General features: G+C 43.6%; 1 protein-coding gene across 2 annotated transcripts in view; it reads right to left on the reverse strand.

Moving 5' to 3' along the window:
- The window catches only part of MYO1D (myosin ID), a 132,770-nt gene that overhangs the window by 93,303 nt on the left and 14,027 nt on the right, over window positions 1-25,440 (reverse strand). The window lies entirely within an intron of this gene.

Raw genomic sequence — 25,440 nt, forward strand, 5'->3', positions numbered from 1 at the left:
AGCTGGACCCGAAGAGAGCGAGGACCATACGGGGGAGTTGGAGGACTGTACGGGGGAGCTGGACCCGAAGAGAGCGAGGACCATACGGGGGAGTTGGAGGAGGACCAGGAGAGAGCGAGGACCATACGGGGGAGTTGGAGGAGGACCAGGAGAGAGCGAGGACTGTACGGAGGAGCTGGACCCGAAGAGAGCGAGGACCATACAGGGGAGTTGGAGGAGGACCAGGAGAGAGCGATGACCATACGGGGGAGTTGGAGGAGGACCAGGAGAGAGCGAGGACCATACGGGGGAGTTGGAGGAGGACCAGGAGAGAGCGAGGACCATACAGGGGAGTTGGAGGAGGACCAGGAGAGAGTGAGGACTGTACGGGGGAGCTGGACCCGAAGAGAGCGAGGACCATACGGGGGAGTTGGAGGAGGACCAGGAGAGAGCGAGGACCATACGGGGGAGTTGGAGGAGGACCAGGAGAGAGCGAGGACCATACGGGGGAGTTGGAGGAGGACCAGGAGAGAGCGAGGACTGTACAGGGGAGCTGGACCAGAAGAGAGCGAGGACCATACGGGAGAGTTGGAGGAGGACCAGGAGAGAGCAAGGACCGTACGGGGGAGCTGGACCGGGAGAGAGCGAGGACCATACGGGGAAGTTGGAGGACCAGGAGAGAGCGAGGACCATACGGGGGAGCTGGACCCAAAAGAGAGCGAGGAGCACACAAGGGAGCCAGAGGGGGACCTGTAGAGCCAGGGGAGGAGGACACAGGGGACGATCAGTGCGGTGGTGGGGGAGGTATAAGCACCAATTTCCCTGTGTGGCTTTTAATAAAAGCATTTGACAGCCACGGGAGGGAGAGGGGAGAAGCGGCTGCCAGATGCTTTACTGAAAGCCACACAGGGAGATCGGTGCTTGTACCTCCCACCACTGCACCGATCACCTGTGAGGTTGCCTGCCCTCCTCCCTGTTACACTGAGGATGCCTGGCCTGATACCAGAGGTATTGGATCAAACATCAGAGCATTTGCATGATTACCGATACTTGTGCAAATGCTTGGTATCAGTGCAACCCTACTATAAGGACACTTCCTTATGAAGAGGGTTCAGGCTCAGTCCCAAGGCCAAAGCCTGTAGGTATTTTGTTTTGCCCTTCCTGGATGACATGTAATAGGCCAGTACTTGTCCGATTCATCATAATACTGATCCCCACGCAAGAACAGCCTAAAGCAACTGAGGCAATGACTGGCTCTCTGTAATAGGCAGCATCTGCTGATCTAGTACGCCATTGTTTTAGTCGTCTGGACCTGAACAGGTTTAAATAATAAATAACAAGCACACATTCTCCTTTTCTTTATACAAGTGTAAAATCTATTTATGTCAATCCACGTGCACAGCTCCACCCGGCCCCTCTGATCCAGCAATGTGTTTTGAGTTAGGAGGACATTTTTGTGGTGTAGTTGGCTTATTCCACAGGGAAAAAAACATAAGAGGCTTGAAATCCTGCACAGAGGTTTGGCAGTGAGATCTTAACTCCTTCACAGGAGAAATTTTAGGGTTAATTCTCCAGGGCAGGTTAACGCAACGTTGCTACCGCAGAAATACGGCCTAGCAGTACGAGAACCCACATGTTCTTACCGTTCCAAATGAAATATTAGGACACGATTGTGTGCCACCTGAGATCCTCCAAACTCCACCCCAGTCATGCTTGTATTTCAGCCAAATCATACCCATTTCCCTCAAGTCTGGGACTTCAGAGGTCTCAAAGCCAAGGCTGTACTGCCAAACTAGAGTTATTTCAGTATAATTCCAGCCAACAAGCCTGTCTAGGCAAATACGGAATACTCAACACAGTGAAAGTCACAGTATGATCAATCAACGGCATTGCTTTATCAATGCAATTACTTTCTAATGAGTTGACGCCGACGGGCAACATTGTGAAGAACCTTTCGAAGGTCCACAATATTGCCACCTATTTGAGCGTAGGTGTCCAGTGTGCTTTAAACTGCCTCCAGGGATGAACTTTTTCTGCTCTGGGAAACAGTTCACAAAGGATGTGGAACGGAAGGGCTACTTCTGGAAACCGCATGACAGGAACATTTCCATAAACAAAGCAAAGACACTGGTTTTGAGTTACTGTTGAGCCATGCGACACCATTCACTGTGGCACGATTTTCAAGCACATCCTGTACCCATTTCTTCACAGTTCGTAAAAGAGAAACATATCCTTTATTGTACTGTTCAAAAACTGCCTTACTCTACAGCAATTTTCAAAATAGAATTCATTGAAATCAATCATTTAAAAAAAAAAAAAAAAAACTTAAAAAGCAGGATAGGCAACTGAATATAAAGAAGCAGAACAAAAAAAAAACTAAAACATACCGGTACATATCCTACTTTGGAGTGCTCTAGTCTACATTGTGAAGGTTCTTTTAAACACCTGGGCCGGGATTCAGATACATCGGCGTATCTTTAGAGCGGCGTAGCGCATCCGATATGCGCTATGCCGACGTAACATAGAGAGGGAAGATCACTATTCACAAAGCACTCGCCGACAACGTTGCGCAGGCGTAGCGTAAATAGGCCGGCGTAAGCCCGCCTAATTCAAAGTAGGTGGAAGGTGGGCGTGTAGTATTTAAATGAATCGTGACCCCATGTAAACGAAGCGCCGAACGAGTGAGTGTGAGTGAGTGAAAAACGTATATAGCGCTGCACATGCGAACTGAATCGCCTCTGGGCGCTTGTTTAACCAGTTCTCCTTTGACCTCAAAAGAGATGGGTTTTGATCTTTCTCCTAAAGTGGTTCTCCTCCAACCGAATGGAGGTTGGTAAAGTGTTCCAAAGTCGAGGGCCCAGGACAGCAAATCTTCTTTCTCCTTTGGACTTGTATCTGGTTTTGGGGATTTGGAGTCGATTTTGGTTGGAGGATAGCAGAACGCGATTGGGGTTGTAAGCCTTTATTTTTTCGCATAGATATTTGGGTGCATTTCCCAAAATACATTTATGCGTCAGACAGAGTGCTTTGAAAGTGATTCTGTCTTTCACTGGCAGCCAGTGAAGGCTTCTCAGTGAGGGTGAGATTGATTCCCAAGGTGTTTTCCCAGTCACCAGTCGCGCCCAGCCCCATTCACGTACGACTTACGCAAACGACATAAAACGGCGTAGCCTTACGTAAACGGCGTAGCTTAGCTTACTGCGACGGGCGCAAGTACGTTTGTGAATCGGCGTATCTAGGTCATTTGCATATTCGACGCGTAAATCTACAGAAGCGCCCCTTGCGGCCAGCGTAAATATGCACCCAAGATACGACGGCGTACGGCAACTTACGCCGGTTGGATGAAGCCATATTTCAGGCGTATCTAGCTACGAGTAAGCATCACATGATGCGAAACATGTCAGCTCTTTTTTCCTAGTCCACTTCTTGTTTGACTGCATGAATTTTGGCTGTTTTTTCCATATGAATCTTTGTTGTTTTTTCATGTTTTGAATAAAGACATCGTTTTTTGAGGAGTGCGGCGATCCAGGATTTTTCTTTCATCCGGCGCATCTGGACACTTACTCTGCGTATCTGTAGATACGCCAGCGTAAGTGTTCTCTGAATCTGGGCCCTGAAACCTAAATGTGGATAAAATTATATTAAAACTGCCTGGTCTGCCCAGGGCGAGTGTTTGAGCACTGGTGTTCTCAGTGAACCATAGGAGCCTGGGTCATGCACCAAGAAATACCACCATTACTATCTAAGCCTCCAGATCAGGATAGACAGCCAGAAAGATTCTCTATGATATCCTTGTCCAAACACAACAAATTTACCAATGGCAAAAGATCACTGGAAACATCACCCTGAAACACCATCCCAGTTCTAGACAGTTTAAACTCCTTACCCTTATTATATTTAGAACATCAATGCAAAAAGGAATCAAAGAAATCTAGATAGCACATGTACAGTTGCATCCTACAAATTTTTACTGCATCTTTGGTGCAGTAATATTGTAGGTTGCCCTACCCCCTGCTTTCAACCCAACCTCTCCAGGGCCGTCTTTTCGCATGGGCACGCTGGGAAGCCGCCTCCCGCACTAATATAGTGGGGTAGGAGAGTGACAGGTGCCCCCATGCTTGCCGATAAGTATGACTGGCCGGACCGGGTCTACGGGTAACTGGCGGAGTCGGAGACTAAAGCTCCACCTACCCTCCTCTGCGTAGCATCATCTTCTCCCCGAGTGGGGTCTGTGACGTCACGTGAGGTCGGTGAGGAGAACTGGCTGGAGACTTGGACAATTGGATGAAGGGGAACCCCCCAGGCAGCAGGTACTACTACCGTACTAAAGTCACAATGATCTTATCATTATCGTGTGCATGTGTGCCAACTGCCAAGAAGCCAAATATAATGCTTAATATGGATTAAATAAATTATATTTATGCATAGCCAAAGTTATCATAAATAAAGTGATTTGTGCAAGTAGTACCTGCTGTTGCACAAATCACTTTATTTATGATAACTATGGCTAAGCATAATTATAATTAATTTAATCCACATTGAGCACTATGTTTGATTGGCTGCTTGCTTCTGCTTGGGTTTGGGCCTGGCACATGATGACTACTTTCACACTGGGGCGTTGCACCGTCAGTGGTAAAGTGCCGCTATTTTTAGCAGCGATTTACCGTTGTTTTTGCTAGCAGGGGGAGGGGGGGGCAATTTGCATTTTTATTCTCGTGTGCGATTGTGTAGCCCCAGTATTTCCCGGGGGCCTATAGTGCTCTTAAGATGGCACTGACCCTCTCCATACACACACTTCTCAATAATCCATCAGTCTCCTTGCTCCAGAGTACAAATGATCCACAGAATTAGAAGGAATATGCAGAGCTCATGCACTGGCATGGGTTCTACCCAAGTTCTGATACTTGGAAAATTTCAGGAGACAAAGTATAGACACATTTAGCAAAGAAAAAAAAAAAACACTATCCGGGGGGGTTCTAAAACTTTTCCAAAAATGGCTTTTAGTTGCAATTTGAGAGCTTTCACATCACATAAAAATAGTAAAAGTTTGAAATAAATCTTACATATGATCCATGTCTTCCCCAGGCACTAAATATGTATAAGAAATATATATTCTCAGTGGAGTTTCATGTTAATGAATAACATTAAAAAGCACAAAAGACTTCCAGCATTTTACTTGTAACTAGAACTTTATTCACGGAGGATGCGGACGTGAAGGACGTGACGTGGTGAGGGTGGGAGGTGCCGGAGCACTCCATGGCGCGAGGCAGCGAGCGGCGGGGATCCGAAGATACCAGCAGCCGTCCGGAGGATGACAGCGTGAGAGGCTGACATCCTGAAGACCGGACCCTGAGACGTAACGCCGCAAAATACGATCCTTGCCAAGTCAGGACCCGAGACCCAGGACGCACCTGGGACGCTGGTGAACAGGTGGTGACAGCGGCGATCCCGCGGGCTCAGGCTCAGCTGCTGCATACGAGGAGGAAGAGAGCAGCAGAGGAAGTCGGAGCAGCAAGGCGGGTTCAATGCGTGGGTCCTGAGGTTGGGTGAGACGCTCAGTAGAGCCGAGTTGGGTCGGGTGCCTTCCCGATCCCCCCCTCCCCCCCTCCCCCCCGGAGATACCCCCCCCCTTTCACAACTTGTCTGGTTTGGTGTGAAGGAACTGTGTAATCAGCTAAATCCCATTCGTGAGGTATAATCTGAAAGAGCTTCTGGGGAGATCGACAGAAACATATGGTCAATGGACATAGTATTTTTAGTTCTGCTGTAAGGAAGGATCAGCTGTGAAATGTAATGAAGCAATGGACATATTATTTTTAGTTCTGCTGTAATGAAGGATCTGCCGTGAAAATTAATGAAGCTAGTCATACTAATGGCATAACTATCACCTTCTGTTATATTCTGAAAAGGGAACTGTAATTGACAGATGCGCAAGAGGATTCCAATTAGTTAGTCCCCCTGGATAGGCAGCCCAAGGGACGGACGCTAGGCAGAGATCCCGGGCAGAACCTGTGAACCTGTGAACTAGGCACCGGAGATTGAGTGGCCTGAGGAGGAGGAATTCATATGTTACAAAGGGGGGCCATAAATGCTTAAGCTTTTTGGACATCATCTGTGAAAATCCTACAGGTGAATGAGAGAGGCGGGTATAAGGCTGGTAAAATTCCTGTGTTTAAGACAGTGCCTTAGAACGGGAGACAGGGAAATAAAATATTAAGAGCTCCCCTGTCTTTATGTCCCCCCCGAAATATTTATACTACTGGTCTTAACCTTGAGAGAACTGAGACTTAACCTGGACTGCAACATAATGCAATATGTGCCTTGTCTTAGGGAACTGTGATAAAATGCAAACATTTCCTTTGATCTTGGGAGTACTGATAAGGATTAGGGGTTGTGGCATAATGCAATAATTGCCTTGATCCTGGGAGTCTGTATAAGTTAGTCTGGACCGCGATGTAACGCAGTGACCAAAGAGGAAGAGAGATAAAATGGTGTGAAGCCTTGAACTGACTAAGGAGTGCAAAACCCTCATACATTGTGTGGCCATAGTATAAAATCCCACAGGACTGTAGGGGAGCATAACCCAGTGTAGAGATTATGGGCGGGGGTATAATGGTTACGGACAAGGTGGCTAGCCTATTGCAGTTTACCACTTGATTTGGTGGACAATCCAGAGCAAGGAGGAAAATACCCCTAAACTACACCACTGGCACACCCAGTAAAAGAGGATAAGCGGGAAGATACGGCAGGACTGACCATAATAGTTATTGAGTGATCGGCACAGATAAAACCTGAATGGGAAAAGGGGTAGACTGGCAGTGGAGACACCTCCGCACTGGGGTCCCCCCTTTCATAGGCCCCTATTTACGGACCTCTCTCTTGTTGCTGCTTTTAAACTGGGGAAGAGAATAAGACCCTCCAATAAAATGAATAAAGCTACGAGAGGTGGTACTACTAAACCAACTAAGAATAATTCGGGGAATAGCTCCATTCAGCAATATATGACTCAAGAAGGGACCCTTAAAAGTCCAGGACTCGCAAAGAAGACTGAAAAGAAGAAGAGCGACAAAAAGAAAGGGGTAGATAGTGCGGAGAGCTCTAGAAGTGAAACGACACTAGAAAGCGAACAAGAGCAAACAATTGCAGAGGAGCTAGCCCAAGATACACATCCCCCTACAAAGGCAGAGATGAGCGCAATGTTGCAGAGGATGGAAAACGTCATGGAAAATATTATAAAGACAGAAATTAACAAGGTAAGAATAGATCTCGGAGGACTGCGCGAAAGAGTGGTCGAGACGGAAAGGAGAATAGAAGAACAGGACCAGGAAATTAACTCCCTGAAAAAGCAAGTAAAGGCCCTGACCGAAAATCAGCGATTGACTGCATATAGGACCGAGGACCAGGAGAATCGCAATAGGCGACAGAACCTCAGAATCAGATCGGTGGTAGAAGATAGGGATGAAGATCTCAGAGATATCATGAACACAATTTTTAATCCCCTGCTGGAGAGATCAGTAGAAGCCAAGCCCCTCAAGATCGATAGAGTTCACAGAGTCGGGAACCCCCAACAAACAGAAAGATCTGGTCCTAGGGATGTAGTAGTACGTTTCAGGAACTATATCGATAGAGCAGAAATTTGGGGACGGCTTAGGGGGAAACCCCCCCTGAAATATAGAGAGACTGAACTACAGATATTTTCTGATTTGTCGAAAGAAACGCTAGAAAGGAGAAGACACCTGAAACCCCTCTTAGAGCTGATGCGGGCACAAAACATAAAATATCATTGGGGCTTTCCGGCGTGCCTTATAGGCATAAAGGGGGGTAAAACTGCACGACTTAGGTTCCCGGAGGAACTCAAAGACTTCTGCTTAAAAATGGACTTAACAGTTCCAGATTTACCGGAGTGGGTGGGCTAGTGGGGCATGGGTTAGCCTAGAATAACAGGGGGCTGATCGGGGGGGGGAGGGAGAGGGAGGAGGAGTCAATGGAGTGCATTGAGCACCACCACGAAAGAGGAGCCGAGGATGAAGATGACGAGTCTTCTACCAGCGGCTCCCAGGCCAATAGTGGGCCAGGGAGGGGAGGGGGGGATGGGGAATTGGGAGGGGGGGACAAGGGAGGTGGGGGAAGGGAGGGTAATGGGAGGGGGACCATCTGAACGACTCCACAAGAATTCTTTTCAAACTCAAAGAAAAAAAAAAAAAAAAAAAAAGAGAGATAAATGACAGATATTAAGTTCTTATCATATAATGTAAAAGGATTAAACTCCCATATTAAGAGACATAAAATTCTTGCCGAACTTACGCAGTATAAAGTTGACATTGCCTACCTACAAGAGACCCACATTACCTTAGAGTCCAATATAAAGCTGTTTTCATCTGAATATCCCGTATGGTATTATGGAGATACAGTCTCATCGAGATCTCGGGGGGTTGCTATAGGATTTGCAAGAAGAGTTAGATACACACTGGTGGACAGATTGAATGATCCGGAGGGGAGATTCTTGTTTTTGAAAATAAAACTAGGAGAGGAGGACTACACTCTGGCAAATGTGTATGCACCCAACGTGAATTCGGCTAAATATATGAGTAAAATCCTCAGAAAATTAAAAAATTTTGAAGAGGGACATGTGGTGCTGATGGGGGACTTTAACTTCTGTATGTGCCCGAGCCTCGATAGTACGTCCCATGCTCAGGGGAATAACGGTGAGCACCTTAAGCTACTGAAAAAACTAATGATACAAAACCAAATGGTGGATGTCTGGCGAATCCTTAACCCCAAGACACGAGACTATACGTTTTTTTCCCCTGTGCATGGGACGTACTCGAGGATCGACTACGTCCTCGTGGATCATAGACTTTTGGAGAGGGTGGTCGAAGCAAGTTGTGAAATCATAACGCTATCAGACCACGCCCCTATAACCATGAAAATAAGCACATCCATACAAAAACGCATCCTACCTGAATGGAGATTGGATGAAAGTCTGTTGAGAGACGAGGTTGTGGTCGAGAGAGTACAGAAAGAATTGGAGTGGTATTTTCGGGAGAATGACAAGGAGGGAATCACAGGAGCAACTCTGTGGGATGCCCACAAAGCGTATATAAGAGGGATATTTATTGCAGAAGGGGCAAAGAAAAATAAAATAAGGAGTAAATTAAAAACACTAAAAGAGGAGATATATAGGCTGGAACAGGAACATAAATTACAGGGCCAAAAGAGGGAAACTCTCCGCAAGTTAACTTTAACAAGGGATGAATATAAAGCCCTGGCCGGGCAAGAAACCAAGAATTTCATAGACAGGATAGAGAGTGAAAGATATGTCTGGGGAAATAAACCTAGTAAAAACTTGGCCAGAATGGTAAGAAAAAAGAAAACCAGGAATTTTATCGAAAAAATCAGGAATGGGGATGGGGACTTAGTATATGCGACAAATAAAATAGCAGAATCCTTCAGAAGCTATTACGAAAAATTATACAATGTCCAACAGAAGATCAGGGACCCTGCCGAAAAACAGGACAAGATCAAGGAAGTACTACGGCAAACTAATCTACCGAGGATAGAAGAATTTGAGATGGAAAGAATGGAGGAACGTATTTCTGAACAGGAGATAAGTGAGGTCTTAAAAAATACTCCCAATGGGAAAAGCCCGGGACCAGATGGCTTCACGTCGGCCTACATACAAAGGTTTAGTACTATCTTAGTCCCTAGACTATGTCAATATTTCAATGGGTTGGGGCGAGACTATGAGATGAGTAGAGAGGCATTAACAGCTACGATCACTGTCATTAAAAAAGAGGGAAAGGACAATACGAACTGTTCAGGGTTCCGACCTATCTCACTCCTGAATTCAGATACTAAACTGTATGCAAAAATTTTGGCCGAACGAATGAAGGGGGTGATGACTGCCATTGTCCACCCAGACCAGGTTGGTTTCATACCTGGGAGGGAGGGAAAGGACAATGGGGTCAGGGCACTTCTTCTCATGGAGCAGATCAAAGAAAGAGGAACCCCTGGTCTATTCCTGTCAGTAGACGCTGAAAAAGCGTTTGACAGGGTAGACTGGGGGTTCCTGATACAAACACTAGAATGTATAGGAATTGGTCCAAGGATGATCAAATGGATCAAAACGCTCTATTTCCACCCATGCGCTAGGATCAAGATCAATGGATCTTTATCCGCACCCTTCGAGATGAGAAATGGAACCAGGCAGGGCTGTCCCCTGTCCCCTCTTCTTTTTGTCTTATCATTGGAACCCCTGCTGGCAATGGTCCGACAAAATCCAGAAATATATGGAATAGAGGTTGGAGAAGATGAGCACAAATTATCTGCCTTCGCAGACGACATTTTGTTTTATATAAGTAGCCCAAGAGTTACTCTCCCGAAGTTAATAGCTACTTTAAAACAATATGGTGAGGTGTCAAACTTCAAAATGAATACAGAAAAGACGGAGATCTTAAATATCAATATTCTTCAAGAAGAAGAACAATATCTGCGGAAGAAATATAATTTTAAATGGCAAAAAGAAATAAAATACTTGGGAATAAAACTGGCAAATACCATCAAGAAAATATATAGAATAAATTTTATCCCCCTGCTCAACGAAATAAAAAGGGAAATTAAAAACATATTCAATAGACCTATTTCGTGGTTCGGGAGGATAAATGTAGTGAAAATGGTTCTCATCCCAAAAATCCTATACAAGTTCCAAATGGTCCCAATATACCTTCCACCGTCATTTATTAAAATAATTAACTCCCTCATAATGAACTATATCTGGAATAATAAAAAACACAGGGTGTCTGCTCAAATTCTAAAACGGGCCAAGAAAAAGGGAGGCTTAGCTGTACCCGACATCAGATTGTATTATAATGCTTCGGTTCTCTCAAGGGTTATAGAATGGGCTAAAGAATCCCAGGACAAAAGATGGATAAATATCGAATGCACATTAGCGAGGGCACAGTTAGGGAGATTAATTTGGAATCCACCACAACACAGATCCTTACACACCTCAACACACACAATAACTCATAATGCATGGAGGATCTGGGATAGACTTCACAAACAATTAAAAACAGAATTCAACTCACCCTTTATTGATTTAAAAGAAAACGAATACTTTATTCCAGGGACAAAAGAAGTAGGGGGAAATTGGATCACAAATAGAACACAGTTAAAAGATATAACACTAGATGGCAAAATTAGGACACTTCACGATATTAAATATAGGATTGGAATAAGGGCGCTCGACGAGTGGAGATACTTGCAGTTAGTGTCATTCGTCAAGCGCCTACCACACCCTTTGAGGTCACAAGAGGATTACACCTTATTGGAACAATTGTGTAGTATTGAAAGCTCAAAGGGAAATATATCTAAAATCTATAATTACTTGCAGAAAACGGAAGAGTTGGACACGCTAAAATACATCCAAAATTGGGAAACGGACTTAGGGGTTCCAAGGGGGAAAACGACCATAGGAAGAATCCTGAAAATGACTCACACCTCGGCAGTAGATGTAAGAACTGCCGAGATGAACTTCAAATGTTTGACGAGGTGGTACGCCACCCCAGATAAAATGGCAAAATACAGAGGGGGAGAGTCAGAGAAATGTTGGAGAGGATGTGAGTCAAGAGGAACAATGGCACACCTATGGTGGGACTGCCTGAAAATTAAAGCTTATTGGAAAAAAATCTTGGCCCTGATAAAGATAATAACAAAAAAAGAAGTGGAAGATAACCCATGGGTAGTTCTCTTTCATGGGGGGGAGATCCCAGAGAAGGAGTACAAGGGTTCACTGACCCCTCATTTATTGAACGCAGCGAAACGATTGATCCCCATTAAATGGAGAGACGCGAAAAGTCCGCAAATGTGGGAGTGGATCGACTCCGTAGAGGACACTTATAGGAGAGAGAAATTAAAATACGGGAGCTATAAACACAAGGAAGGGGAAAAGGATATATGGGTACCCTGGTTGGAATTTAAAAAGTCCTGGAGGTTCGCAGAAAACCTGAGAGAGGAATAGCAACGCATTTTTCAATTAAGGGAAGGAGTTCTTATAGTGGAGTCGTGGGATGGTCAAGGGAGGGGGTGGGTAGGGGGGGGAGGGGGGATTTAGTTGGGGAGGGGGGAGATGGGGTGCTGGGTATTTCTTTGTCACGCAGATAAAACTTTTTAAAAATTCCGTACTTACTATAAAAGAGTGAGTTTTAAACGGTGGAAAAAAAAAAAAAAAAAAAAAAAAAAAAAGATGATAATACAAAAACAAACAAATAAATAAAATAAAATTAACAAGTATAAAAATTGGCATAAGAAATGCACCACAAATGATGCTAAACCAGATGTAGAGACGGAATTATGAATAAAATCATGAGCAAGTCTCTCGCTGTGGTGAAGTCTGAAGTGGCAAAAAAAAAAAAAAAAAAGAAAAAAAAAAAAAAAAAAAAAAAAAGCACAAAAGACAAACATAATGTCATATTACATGCAATAATGGTGGGTGGGACGCTTGTATAAACAGCTTGCAAAGGTAAGGAAAATGTGGCAGAATTGAGCCTCCCTAGAAAAATAATTGTAAATGCAGAGGAGTGTGGAAGTCTCGTAAAAAAACAAACAATCACACAATTTGGAGAACATGGACAAACTCGAAAACAGGAACACATACAAAAATACGATTTTACAGGTGTAACGGTCAGGGGTTAACACCGTTTACGATTTCCCATTCCACCAACCCAAGACAGCTTATCCGACACTCCAACAATCCAGCAGACACGATCCATAAGAATTCCCCCAGAAAGACGCGACACAAGCTCTGTTCTCTCTGGTTCAGACGAATGAACACTTTAATGGTAAACTCAGGCTGGTTATATACAGTTACAAAGCATGCTGCAGTAATCACAGGGACAATGAAACACTCCACCCAAAACATCACACAATGGGTGCTTAACGAGTCCCCCTCAATCCACATCTTAGACAGACTTTCTGGCACCGAATCTACATGAATCAATTACTATAGCTGACATGGCAGACATCATGTCTTTTAGAGTGTGTTAACTCACAACACATATTAGCATCAATAGAACTTTCACACGATACAGGGTTAGTTAGCATAGCACCATGAAATATCTTAGGAGCCAGGCTTAATTAACACAATAGACAATGTAATGCAATCACAGCTTTCATCACTACAGCCAGGTAGACTTAATTAGCACCTCCACAGTCTATGTGTCCCCACATGAATGAGTCACTCTGCTATTGACCTGTTGGGGTCAGAATTAACAACTTGTAATAGTTCAACATATCCTGCAATACATGAATTATCATTACTGTCCCATTCTAAAACAATCCAACATATCCAACATATGTCCTGGCTCAATCTGTGCCCAAAAGTGACTCCCGTTACAACAGGTAAACTGCCTCCATTATACCTGTCTGAAAATACGATCTTCTTTTTCTGTCATGCCTCTTTAACCCTGGCAATTCTGTTTCACAAACTGGCAGCTGATGTGAAGACGTTGGGTGCACTTGAAGTTTATTTACAGGAGATTTCAGGGAACTTGCTGTAATCTAAACCTCAGGAGACCAATTTCATTGCGCAATGCCAATTTATCACAAGTTTTATCTCCTAAAATTCCATTGTAATGAGTCTATGGTGAAATCTGGAAATAGAATCATGAAAATGAACTCTGACAGCAGTCTATGCGATGCTCTGCTTCTTGGACAGGAGTGGACATGAGACCGGCAGGAAGTTGCTTTCCAGCCACAGCTGTGGAGGTTTGGTGTAAACTTGTACCATGGTGTTATAGAGACGGTATATACAGACGGATAATGTATATTCATCCATGGCGATGACAGAGAATTAATTATACTAAAAGGTTTACATTTATTTTAAAAGTATGTTACAGCCAAAACTGCAAAAGAAAGTCTACAGACAAATAACCTTAAGTGGAATCAAATGTAAGCTCTACTATATGTATCTCAGTGGATTGAAGGTAGGATATAGGAGTCAGCGGCAGAGTATGCCAGTATTTGTGGCAATAGCATTAAAGTGGATGTAAACCCAAAAATGTTTTATTTATTTTTTGATGTCACAATGTAGAGAATAAGATTTCCTATCATCTGTGCCCAGTCTTGCCACACAGAGTTAATCCAGCTCTGAGCAGTCCTCTTTTATTGTTCAGTGAAAATTAACAGACTTCCAGATAAAACCCTGTCTAAATTAAAAGTCCGAAAGCCTCTCTCCTTGCTTTGAGTGACAGGTTATTTACATATCGAGCTTGGACATGTTTATCATATGTTATGTTAATCATAATATGAGGTGATCCACAGTATAAAACGTGAGAAATCCACCCCTCCCCCACATAACACATCCTGGTAATATACAATGGCCTGTGGATCTGTGTAGTAAGTGAATTGCGCTCCCCTACTTTTTCCTTTATTTGTCACCACCTATTTCTAGGTACTGATTAGAAATATGTGACACCTCTATTTAGATACACAAATGTGCTAATAATCTTCTCATGGGTAATATAAGTGCACCCAACAGAGACATAGACCTATATACAACTTGCGTGAATTTGTCTATACAGTTATGACATAGTGCTCATAAAGTGCTCTAGTGCCCTTGTTCAATACGTTAAAAGTGACTGCCCATCTTAGACAAACCAGTGTTACACGAAGACCAAAAAAGTATATGTAACAATATTATAGAACAATATATATGGTAAAATAACATGGGGTACACTCGCTCGTCCACTCCCTTTCCTGACCTGCATGCTCGGATAAAGGTCTGGTAAGGATTTTGGGGGAGACCCCATGCCATTTAAAAAAAAAATGTTGGCTTGGGAGGGGTCCCCTCCAAATCCATAGTAGACGCAAAGCTGCTAGGGACGAACCACGCAGACAGCTGATGACTCATCGGTTTCTATGAATGTGGCGGACGGCTTCCCGGCCCACTCCTTAGCAACCAGCTATATACAGTGTTTAAACAGAAAAATAAATAAATGCAAAACACATAAAAAATCACATCACAAACACAACACTTGCGTTTGTGATGCGACTCCATTGAAGTCTATTGAAGTCTACATGCAAAATGTGTGAAAAAAGGCTCTAACCCTTTCCAAAAATGCAAAACGCATAAATGTGAACGTGTACCATAAACTATGTTAAATGGACTGTAGTGCTTTTCTGCAAACTGCGAAACGCACTAAAAAAAACACACTAAAAAAATGCATAGGGCTCCTTACAATTTTGGTCTGGCTCTCCTTCATACTCTGAGTGAAATCCTGGTTACCCATTGGAGGGTAGACCTGTTTTGTATGTGAACCACCTAACCAGAGGCTGTGGGGTCTCCAAATAGAGATTTTGTTTTTTCTTTACACCTCTTGGACATGTCTCTTTGGTACACTCAAATTAAAGCTGTGAAGTTCACAAACACAGAGTCTACCTGACTAGGGGTTTGCATTTCTATCCAGGTGTTGCTGCATGGAACCCGACGTTGATTCCTTAGCAACCGGGTCATCCGAGGACCCCGTTTTTTTTCTCGTCTTTAATGCAGGAAGTGTTTTGCTAAATTAATATAGATTCCTTCCTGTCTCTCTCATGATATCCCTCACTGTATTTCACTGCCTTCAGCCAGTCATTTCTGGGACATCTGAGGTTCTTGTAATGTGCTCTGGAGAAAGGATGGTTATCCCGACACACCCATCCTGAAGCTCAGTATCCCTTCTCTATTTTGGGACTCAGCTAATTGCAGACTAAGTGTGCGGTCACAATGCCAGTGTGCCATAAACAACCAGTGCCCAGAAGGGAGAAGTCTGGGGTGGTGCTGACTTTGAAGTGGGAAATGCCAGCCAAAACAACTATCACTTCAAGATGTACTTCACATCATTAGATGACAAGGCCCAGAGAAGACCAAAAACACAAATTATCCCTGTGAGCCTGGGATCGAAATTTTAAAGTTGCAAAAGCCAACATTAAAATATTTTTTAACACATTATATACAGAAATCACATATCATATTAGAGTTTAGAAGGATCTTTCATCACCATGTAAAAACACACAAACACAACCTTCAGTAATAAAGAACCATATAAAAGGTAAGTTATATACTGGTGTCTGCTAATAATTTTATATGCAATATTCTACAGAAAATACAATGTCGATAGCTGCCAGGCCACAACATGCATGTGGGGAAAGTGTATGACTCCTATGGTCAGGAGTAGGGATGAGTTATGGCGTGTTGGGATCCTAGTCTGAACCCATCTAAGTGAGCCCACCAGGAAGCTGTTACCTGTACTAAGCTAATCATCTGTGGCTGGGGCATTCCCTGCCCCACAGTCACAGGTATACAGGGGGCATGTATACAGGGGGCATGATGTATACAGGGGGCATGCAGGCCAGGGAATGCCTTGGGTGCTTATGATTGGCCGAGTACAGTGCTGGTTTCCCTGCGGGTTCACTCCGATGGACTTTTTCCATCGGAAATTCCAACCGTGTGTATGCCCCATCGGAGTAATTCCATCAGAAATTCCGATGAATTTCATTGGAGTTTACATAGAGAACATGTTCTCTTTTCCTCCGACGGAATTCCGATGTGAATTTGGTCGGACAAAGGTCTGATCGTTTGTACGGGGCATAAGAAGTAGAGAAGTACAATCAAACTGATGAGAGGCCGGGAGGAACTGAGGTTCGAGGAAAGACGGAAAGACGGAATTTATTCTCTCTTGAGAAAAGGCAATTAACGGGAGATATGATCAACATGTATACATACATAAGTGGTCCATACAGTGAACTTGGTGTTGAGTTATTCACTTTCAGGTCATTGAAAAGAAAAGAGATTTAACCTCCACATCTGGAAAGGCACCACCTCAAGAACTACGGTAGTTCTGGGCAGCTCAGTAGACTGTTAAAAAATAAATAAATGAAGAATTGAATGCATTCCTAAATGCATGCAATATAACTGGATACTAGTATTTATAGGTATTAGTCCCTGGATCAACTACCCTGGTGTTGGGGGGTTGGAGCTCAGGAAGGCATTTTTCCTTGCTGAAGAAACCTGGATCATGCTTTATTGTGTTTTTTGCCTTCCTCTGGATCAAATGTAGATATAGGATAGTGTATATTGATGTTTTCCATTTGTCTCCCCCCACCCCCCCCCTACTGGTTGAACAAGAAAGACTACCGAACTATGCAACTCTAAGAGGGGTGCCGTAATCCCATAATTTGTCCAGTCAAATCACACTTTACTGTGGACACCACTGAGACAGTGTACAAAGTGCTTGCTTCCTCAGTGACATCACTTGTTCTTATTGATCGAATAAGCTGAAGATTAACTTAACTGATACGAAATGACAAACTCTACTATATTTATGTGAAAGGTTACCTTTTATTCTCAAAATACCTTTACTTTAAAGAAAAAAAAAACAGGACATGCCATTCTCCTAATATATACAGTGAGGAAAATAAGTATTTGAACACCCTGCTATTTTGCAAGTTCTCCCACTTGGAAATCATGGAGGGGGCTGAAATTGTCATCGTAGGTGCATGTCCACTGTGAGAGACATAAATCAAAAAAAAAAATCCAGAAATCACAATTTATGATTTTTTAACTATTTATTTGTATGATACAGCTGCAAATAAGTATTTGAACACCTGTCTATCAGCTAGAATTCTGACCCTCAAAGACCTGTTAGGCTGCCTTTAAAATGTCCACCTCCACTCCATTTATTATCCTAAATTGGATGCACCTGTTTGAGGTCATTAGCTGCATACAGACACCTGTCCACCCCATACAATCAGTAAGAATCCAACTACTAACATGGCCAAGACCAAAGAGCTGTCCAAAGACACTAGAGACAAAATTGTACACCTCCACAAGGCTGGAAAGGGCTAAGGGGAAATTGCCAAGCAGCTTGGTAAAAAAAGGTCCACTGTTGGAGCAATCATTAGAAAATGGAAGAAGCTAAACATGACTGTCAATCTCCCTCGGACTGGGGCTCCATGCAAAATCTCACCTCGTGGGGTCTCAATGATCCTAAGAAAGGTGAGAAATCAGCCCAGGACTACACGGGAGGAGCTGGTCAATGACCTGAAAAGAGCTGGGACCACCGTTTCCAAGGTTACTGTTGGTAATACACTAAGACGTCATGGTTTGAAATCATGCATGGCACGGAAGGTTCCCCTGCTTAAACCAGCACATGTCAAGGCCCGTCTTAAGTTTGCCAATGACCATTTGGATGATCCAGAGGAGTCATGGGAGAAAGTCATGTGGTCAGATGAGACCAAAATAGAACTTTTTGGTCATAATTCCACTAACCGTGTTTGGAGGAAGAAGAATGATGAGTACCATCCCAAGAACACCATCCCTACTGTGAAGCATGGGGGTGGTAGCATCATGCTTTGGGGGTGTTTTTCTGCACATGGGACAGGGCGACTGCACTGTATTAAGGAGAGGATGACCGGGGTCATGTATTGCGAGATTTTGGGCAACAACCTCCTTCCCTCAGTTAGAGCTTTGAAGATGGGTCGAGGCTGGGTCTTCCAACATGACAATGACCCGAAGCACACAGCCAGGATAACCAAGGAGTGGCTCTGTAAGAAGCATATCAAGGTTCTGGCGTGGCCTAGCCAGTCTCCAGACCTAAACCCAATAGAGAATCTTTGGAGGGAGCTCAAACTCCGTGTTTCTCAGTGACAGCCCAGAAACCTGACTGATCTAGAGAAGATCTGTGTGGAGGAGTGGGCCAAAATCCCTCCTCCAGTGTGTGCAAAGCTGGTGAAAAACTACAAGAAACTTTTGACCTCTGTAATTGCAAACAAAGGCTACTGTACCAAATATTAACATTGATTTTCTCAGGTGTTCAAATACTTATTTGCAGCTGTATCATACAAATAAATAGTTAAAAAAAATCATACATTGTGATTTCTGGATTTTTTTTTTTGATTATGTCTCTCACAGTGGACATGCACCTACGATAACAATTTCAGACCCCTCCATGATTTCAAAGTGGGAGAACTTGCAAAATAGCAGGGTGTTCAAATACTTATTTTCCTCACTGTATGTATTAAAGGAAGCAAGTGTAAAAACTATCACAAAAGCCTCAATTAATCCCGTTGTATCATGTATCCAGATCCATTGTCATAGTATAATGGCGAGTACACATTTAGCACAATAAAATGCAAACTTCCCCCAACAGTCACGTGACTGAAGCCATAAACAGTCATTCTACTTGTTACACAAAAAGTAGGACGTTGCAATAGTAAAGAAGTGGAAAAAAGTGAGCTCCGCCTGCCATCCACCCTACAGTTTAAAGACTTTTCGGGGGCAACCCCTACATTGGTACACTAAATTCCCCTGGCCAGAGTGACATTAACCCTGATTTTTCAAGGCAGGTGTGGGGATGGGTAATGCTTTGCTGTTTTCTAGCACTCAATTGCCTGGAACCAGGACTTGAGGTGGTCTTGGGGAAACACTTCATCGAGAATTCTCAATTGGGTCAAAGGCAAGGGGGAATGCCTCGTACACATGGTCGGACTTTTGACCATGCAAACGTCCATCGGAAAGATAGAGAATAGGTTCTCTAAGGTCCGTCGGACCTCCGACCAAAAAAGTCAGGTGGAGGCTACACACGGCCGGACTTTCCAAGAAAAAAGCCTGTCTGACATTTTTTCCCTCGGAAAGTCCGACCATGTGTACGAGGCAGTACTTGTAGCACCAAGGAAATAGCCTGGGTCAACTCTGTTCATAACATGTAAATGAGTGTCCCCGAACCAATGCCACACTCGGGGCAGTCCGGTGAGTCTCTCCTACATCATTTAAACATAAATACAGATTTCCCCTTGGGAATGGGACTTTTTAGGCTCAATGTGTGCCTAAAAAGTCACATTCCAAGGGGAAATCTGTATTTACATTGAATCTAGGGATGTTGGCCCTTTAAAAGAGCAGATACAATGAACCTCCAATTTCTTTGATACCTCATTTAAACAACCTCTCAAGAGTATGACAAGACTCAATGCACTATGAATCACTGGGTACATTTTCGGGATGGGGAGAACACCACCTAGGGGAGCAGGAACAAGACAAAGCAAGAGAATATGAGGACTTCAATGTTAGGGTCTACAATACTTTAATGCTTTTTTTTTTATTTATTTTTTCCAAAAGTACCCTACCTTACTTGTAACACAAGTTGGATGAAGTGTTAATTTTACAGAGGCAATGCTGAAAGTGTTTTATAACAACCATAAAACGCTTAACACAGACAAGGGTCATGCACCAAATGATAGCTTTAAAAAGGCAAACTTTGAGCTCTGTAGAAAAAAAAAAGGATAAAAATATTTCTCTTGTATCTCTATTATTACCTGTGAAGCCGATAGCGGACACAGACCCTGGACAAGAACTCAAAGATGCACTCCACTGAGAATAAACCTTACATAGTTTGGCAGGTTGAAAAAAGAAAAGTCCATCCAGTTCAACCATAAAAAAAAAAAAATATATAACATACAATCCCATATACCAAATTCTATAGCCACAGTTGATCCAGGAGGAAGGCGAAAAACCCCAGCAGAGCATGATCCAATTTGCTACAGTAGGGAAAAAATTCCTTCCTGATCCCCCGAGAGGCAATAGGATATTCCCTGGATCAACTTTACATATAAATGTTAGTACTCGGTTATATTATGGAACCTTATGCCGCGTACACACGATCATTTTTCGGCATGAAAAAAACGTAGTTTTTCAGCATGTCCAAAAAATAACAACGTTTTTCCAACTTCATCATTAAAAACGATGTAGCCCACACACCATTGTTTTTGAAAAACGATGAACAAAGCGCCGTGACGTACAACGGCACTATAAAGGGGAAGTTCCATTCGCCTTTGGGCTGCTTTTAGCAGATTCCTTGTTAGTAAAAGACGATTCGCGTTTTTTGTCTGTTACAGCGTGATGAATGTGCTTACTCCATTATGAATAGTAGTTTTACCAAAACAAGCGCTCCCGTCTCATAACTTGCTTCTGAGCATGCGCGGGTTTAAAACGTTGTTTTAGCCCACACACGATCATTTTTTACCAAAAAAATACAACCCCTAAGATACTAAGGTTGATTGCACATTTGGAAATTATAGGTAGTGGTAGATGGCATGAACAGAAAACTCCAAAAAGGACAAATTATCTAATCACAATGACCAGTGTTTAAAAAGAGATGTTAATCTTCTCCATCATGTTATATAAAAAGTATACAACTCTTATTCAATATTCAATGAATAAAACACAACTTATTTGTATGCCATGTCCCTGAAACCTCTCTGGTGATGGTGTCTGTACGTATACATAGACCCCTATAAACCTGAATCACCTAATTCGGCTCATATAGACTAGATTATTGGAAAAAAAGATGAAGAATAGTGCGCAGGTTCAATGGCAAACCTTTTATTAAGTCAGGCGTCGACAAAATCCGGGCGCCCAGTGAGGCTGCCCCCCAGTGTCAAGGGGACACTGTTGGCCTCGCGTCGGGACCCAGTCCCTCATGCGGGATGCCTGTGGCGAGCGAGCGGCAGCAGGGGGTGGATTGATGGAGGCCGTTGAGCCCCCCTCCCCTGCTGGGCTCGTGGGCCGGAGCCCCTGGTGACGTGACGACCCACGCGGACGGCTGCTGGGTCCATTTTGGTGACCAGGGCTGTTCGCGAGACCCATAATGGCCTTGCTCTCCACAATTGGCTTACATAACTGCCTGACCTGATATTATATACCAGACGATAGCCCCCCTTTTTTTGGTTGACATTATACCACGGGCCACCCGATTGGGGCCCATTATACTGCACTGTTTGTCTATGTTTTGTTAGTTCAATGGCCCCCCTTGGGGTTCTGGAGCTTAAGAGACCCTGCGCGGTCGCCATGTCTGATTATTTACAGTTTACCGTTGAACAAGTGTATTCTCCTTGTTGAAGAAAATAATAAACTTGATTATATAAAAAAAAAAAATCCGGGCGCCCAATCGCAATTGCGACAAGAAATTGTGACCTGGACGTGGGGAAGCATAGGGCTGCAGAAGGCCGCAAAGCCGCTGCCTCAATTACCGGCCGGCGCGTGATCGCCGCGGCTTTGCGGCCTTCACAGGAGGAAGCCGAGTCCTGCAGAAGGCTCAAAGCCACGGCGGCCGGTAATTGAGGCAGCGGCTTTGCGGCCTTCTGCAGGCCTCAGCTTCCTCCTGTGATCTGGCGCCATCTTGTGGTGGCCGTTGGCATTACAGGTTACATTACAATTAGCAAAACAGCAGTTCTGTGTTTTTCACTGTTTCCACTGTCATCTCCTTCCCTCTAATTAGAACCCCCAAACATTATATATTTTTTTTATTCTAACACCCTAGGGAATAAAATGGCGGTCATTGCAATACTTTCTGTCGCACCGTATTTGCGCAGCGGTCTTACACAAGCGCACTTTTTTGGCGAAAAAATAAAAGTTTTTTAATTAAAAAATAAGACAACAGTAAAGCTAGCCCAATTTTTTTTAATATTTTGAAAGATAATGTTACGCCGAGTAAATTGATACACAACATGTCACGCTTCAAAAATGCGTCCGCTCGTGGAATGGCTACAGACTTTTAACCTTTAAAATCTCCATAGGCGACGTTTAAAAAATTCTACAGGTTGCAGTTACAGAGGAGGTCTAGGGCTAGAATTATTGCTCTCGCTCTACCAATCGCGGCGATACCTCACATGTGTGGTTTGAATACCGTTTACATATGCAGGCGCTACTCATGTATGCGTTCGCTTCTGCGCGCAAGCTTGGCGGAACGGGGTGCATTTTTTGGCTCCTAACTTTTTTTAGCTGGCTCCTGGCTCCTTTTTTTCAAGGGAATCCGAGTTGCCAGCCCTTTTTGATTCAAGTATTGTATTTTGGGCCTGAACGTCCTGGCTAGAGCACCGGATCACAGTTCGTGGACTTTTATATTGGCAGTGGAGCTGGGGTAACATTTTGTTTCTCTAGATTAGAACACCATCTTAGAATGAACACACATACACACACCTCTGCTCCAATCACGCCCATTGCATGGAAAAGGCAGGTTAGCAAAAACCCATAAATCTGCAAGATTCGGCAGTCGATAATAGTGGCTAAATCTGTTGCAAATCTAGACACCTGAAATGGAGAAGCCTTTTGCGTGCCCATCCTGCCATCGTGTCAGCAGTTTTTCACAGTCTGGCACCATCATTTTTTCAATTATGAGGCAAGCTGTTTGATCGGACAGAAAGATAAAAGCAGGAAATGTTCTCCTGGACAAACTTCATATTGAGAATTGTCAGCAGGAAAACAGGTCTTTGTTCTGAACATCTGGACACCAAACACAGAAGCAGTCTACGTTACTCTTTGAAGGAAGGACCAGGTATTCTCCAAATAGCTTCTAAGAAAACAAGAAGACCGCCAAGCAATACATTTTCTGGAATCTTTGTAATAATATTCAACAACCACAACAGATACCGTATTTATCGGGGTATTGCACGCTCCGGCGTATAGCGCGCACCCCTAATGTGGACCCGCATTCCTGTAAAAAAAACATTTTAGTACTTACAGTTTTGGTGTCTTGCGCGGCGTCCATCGGCGGCCTCGTCGGGTCCGGCGTCCGTCTGCGGCTTCGGTGGTGTCCTCGTCAGGTCCGGCGGCCTTCTGCGGCCATCGTGGTGTCCTCCCCGCTCGATCCCCGCTTCCCGCGCTGAGTTTGAACCACTGCGCCTAATGCTCCTCTCGCGGTCACGTCCTGTACGTCCAGGACGTGACCGCGAGAGGAGCCGAGCCTGCCCGACTATACCCGAGTGTACTGCGCTCGGTATATGCCGGCGCAGTGGTTAAAACTCGGCGCAGAAGCGGGTATCGGCGTATATATCGTGCACCCACGATTTTGCCCTGATTTTCAGGGCAAGAAAGTGCGCGGTATACGCCGATAAATACGGTAAGTCAAAGTTTTAATATAATTATGAATTGTTATTTTTGTGACAATAGAAGACGTTCTTTTTTTGACTGGTATTGTGGTCCACAGGCTATGAAGAGCTTTGAATGCATGCAATAATGGTAGAAAAACAAAATTATATTTAGAAGGTCAAATTTTAACAGTAAACCGTCCCCTACACATGAATATTCGAATTTCCCATCACTCCATTAGTGATACTAAGTTTCACCGGGGGGTGTAGCGGTCAGCACATGTTGTCTTGTTAGTATGGATTCCTCTGGTAGCTCCTACATTTCAAAGATGTATACCAGCTGTTCTTAAACTCCGAAGGAATCCTTGAAATAATTTTCAGGTCTTAAGCCTCGTACACACGATCAGTCCATCCGATGAGAACGGTCTGAAGGACCGTTGTCATCGGTTAACCGATAAAGCTGACTGATGGTCCGTCGCGCCCACACACACATCGTGTCAGAACGCGGTGACGTAAAACACAACGACGTTCTGAAAAAAATGAAGTTCAAAAAAAAGAAAAGAAAAAAAGCCCTGTGTACAACCTATTAAATATAAGTTGTAGATATGTAGAAAGATTTTGCAGGATGACCTCACCGCTGTATCCAATGTGACAAAAGAATACGCCATTTATTTGGACAAAACACTGAGATAAGGGAATTTTCATATTCAAAAAAAAGGTGTCATAGCAACTTATCATAACCATTCTGAACATGAAACAGTAATAGGATACCAGAGCACAAACAATTTATAAAAGTGCCATGTCTACTGCTCCTCAACATATACTCCCTCACCTTATTTAGTATGTCATTGCTGACTGTGTGCTTTCAGCTTATTGAAAGAAAATGTCATTACAAAAGGGAGAAACAGAATAAACAGTTGTAAGTACAATCTCCCAGATGGTCCGAGTTTATATATTTCACTTTTGGGTGGATGCCAACAGGCTAAATTTGCCATAGATAGATAGATGGGAATTGTCTATTTCAAGATCAATAATGAATGAATATACATGTTGGAAGTTTTTTTAAGTGATTTTCTAATCATTTGTAGGCTAATCGTTTTAAAAAAACAAACAAACGTAAGTTTAATGCGCAAAAGCAGTAAGGGTAGTGAAAATCAAATTTAAAAAAACAATTAGCTAGATTCAGAGACGTTTACGCCGGCGTATCAGTAGATACGCCGTCGTAACTCTGAATCTACGCTGTCGTAAATTTAAGCGTATTCTGGAAACCAGATACGCTTAAATTAGGCTAAGATACAAGCGGCGCAAGTCTCCTACGCCGTCGTATCTTTGGGTGCATATTTACGCTGGCCGCTAGGTGGCGCTTCCGTTGATTTTGGCGTAGAATATGCAAATGAGCTAGATACGCCGATTCAGAAACGTACGTGCGCCCCGGCGCATTTTTTTACGTCGTTTACGCAAGGCTTTTTCCGGCGTAAAGTTAGTCGAACAAAAAGCTGGCCTAGCCAATGTTAAGTATGGACGTCGTTCCCACGTCGAATTTTTAAATTTTTACGTCGTTTG

Source organism: Rana temporaria, chromosome 12, assembly GCF_905171775.1.
Source record: "Rana temporaria chromosome 12, aRanTem1.1, whole genome shotgun sequence".
NCBI lineage: Eukaryota > Metazoa > Chordata > Amphibia > Anura > Ranidae > Rana > Rana temporaria.